Source organism: Bactrocera latifrons, unplaced genomic scaffold (genome assembly GCF_001853355.1).
Source record: "Bactrocera latifrons isolate USDA-ARS-PBARC rearing strain unplaced genomic scaffold, ASM185335v1 scaffold_66, whole genome shotgun sequence".
Classification (NCBI taxonomy): Eukaryota; Metazoa; Arthropoda; class Insecta; order Diptera; family Tephritidae; genus Bactrocera; species Bactrocera latifrons.
The window spans coordinates 1,389,941-1,392,153 of NW_017537334.1; the positions used below are offsets into that span (position 1 = coordinate 1,389,941).

General features: G+C 36.2%; 1 protein-coding gene across 6 annotated transcripts in view; it reads right to left on the reverse strand.

Moving 5' to 3' along the window:
- Positions 1 to 1,766, reverse strand: part of LOC108975499 — a 93,841-nt gene extending 92,075 nt beyond the window's left edge. For 2 of the 6 annotated variants that reach the window (XM_018944010.1, XM_018944012.1), the window contains exon 1: positions 1,366 to 1,766. The gene's annotated coding sequence lies outside the window, so the exon portion shown is untranslated. The remainder of the gene's footprint in view (positions 1 to 1,365) is intronic. The other 4 variants (XM_018944007.1, XM_018944008.1, XM_018944009.1 and 1 more) reach the window with 3 other exon arrangements.
- Between the last annotated feature and the right edge of the window lie 447 nt (positions 1,767 to 2,213).

Sequence of the window (2,213 nt, forward strand, 5' to 3'; positions counted from 1 at the left end):
TGTAAATTTGTGAGCTGGAGTGGGAATCGCAAAGTTCTTTTTTACAAATTTTTTTATTCAGATTAATAATATAATTGTTATCAAATCTAATTTAATGTAGATTTTTAACTTCAACAAAACACAAAAACGCTAAATAATTGTGCTATACATAATAAATTTTCAAAGTAAACCTTGACTATAAACGTTTCGTCGTGATTTCTCCCTAAAACTTTTTTAAAAACAATTGTATTCGATTTTAGTTTATATGTTTGATCGTATGTCGATAATTTCTAGGCTCGCAATAACAAAAATTCATATGCGCATTTAATTTTAATTTTTTATTATAACACTTTTTATAAAACATCAAATAAATAAAGCGTAAAAAAGTTGTTTTCAACAAATTGTGAATGAATTACAATTTATTTAATGATATTCTGAAATTCTCGTAAATAAACACGCAAAAAACCGGCTAAAAAACAAAACGCAATTTTCGAACGTAAATACGCACTATACCCACAATGGGCCGCGTGATTGGGATAATTGGCTTGATTTGCCTTGACGTCAGGTTTCACGCGCCAATAAACTTTTCTGGCACTTTCGACATTGGTGCAGTAAACAAAAGCGCCGCAGAAATGAGCCAACAAAACGAAACATTTTTTAATTGAATAATTTTTTAATATTGCAGTCAAGTATAGTAGCTAAGCAACGACTTCGCTTAAAATGCAAAAGCCTTCCGAAGTTAATGACCAAACACCGCCTTTAATTAAGTGTGTGAAAAAATGCAAATCCACTTGCACAAATTGGCAATGAAATAAACAAAACCAAAAAAATGTTTGCTGAAATTCCCAGCACAAGCAAGACTCATTTCTAAGAGCCAGGCGAAGACAGGCTTAAGAGAAAGCCCACAATTTCAAGCATGCTCTTTACGGCTATACACAACTTGGCTGAATATCGCGGCGCGATTTGGGCGAGAAAAGGCAACTGTGTGTAGAAGCTTAGGCAGCTTAGCAGCTCAAGTTCACTCACACAACACCAAACGCTTAGCTCACACTCACGGCAGCAGGGTGTTGGAGACACCCACGAAATGCCTGAAGTGATTATTTACCATAAAATCGTTGATGACTAAAGTTATTTAACGATTTTGCTGTTTAGCAAAAAAATTGTACGTTTTTTATTCATGYACAGCTCGGCTCTGCCCCTCTATTTGGCAATAAAACGTTGCTGTCGTTGTTAACTGCTCGCTGTAAGACTGCTCTTGTGTCTACACGGAACTCYTCTATTTTCGAAAACTTAGTAATTTGACAAATTTAACAAAAAACACCACAACAACAGCAATGAGAACACAAAGGCACAACGCAACCGTAATTAGCATGAATATTAACCCACACTTTATTAGACACCAACAATATGCACTAAAATCAAATCTCAGTCAACACCTGTTGTTCAGTGATATTTTYTCTACTTTTCACGTTTCCAACAACGATTCGTCGCTGTAGTGTTTGACTCGTTTTATCCGCGCTTGTTAACTTTTCCACTCGACTGTCTCGCTTAAACTGATCTCGCCCGAGCGGTAATATTTGGCTTATTGCTAATTKCTTTTGGCCTGTTGCTTCCACAATATTTCTACTTTGCCTCATTGGCACCATGCTTCCTCCACGCTGGTTGTTGTTGTTGTTACTATTTGTGTGTGTTTACGTATTTCAGTCGTTTCCAGTTGGCGTAGCTCAGTTGATATTATTATTCGCTGTGTTGTTGCTGTGTTTATAGCTGGCTGTGCGCGCTCTGCGCTGTGTGTATTATTGTTATTGTTCCTCACCTTTTTACCAATTCGTTATTTGCTTTTGTGGCCCATTCGTGGTTTGAGAGTTGGAAGGTGTCATTTCAGTTGCAACTTGGCTGAAAAGCTGAATTGTATCTTCAGTGTTGTATAACGGCATTAAATTGGTTTTGGCTTAAAAGCTTGTTGAGTTCTTTGCGTTACAAGTCAAACGCAAAAGTTTTTTCTATCTAACGGTTGTTTGCATAACAGTRAAATAATCGATTGATGAATCTCGAAATTTCAATGCAAAATTTTATACTTATTATATGAAAATAATTAATACAAGTAAGGAAGGGCTAAGTTCGGGTGTCACCGGTAAAGTGATAATCGAGATTTCAGGCGTGGTTGTGAACCGATTTCACCCATATTTGGTACGTGTCATCAGGGTGTTAAGAAAATATTACATACCGAATTT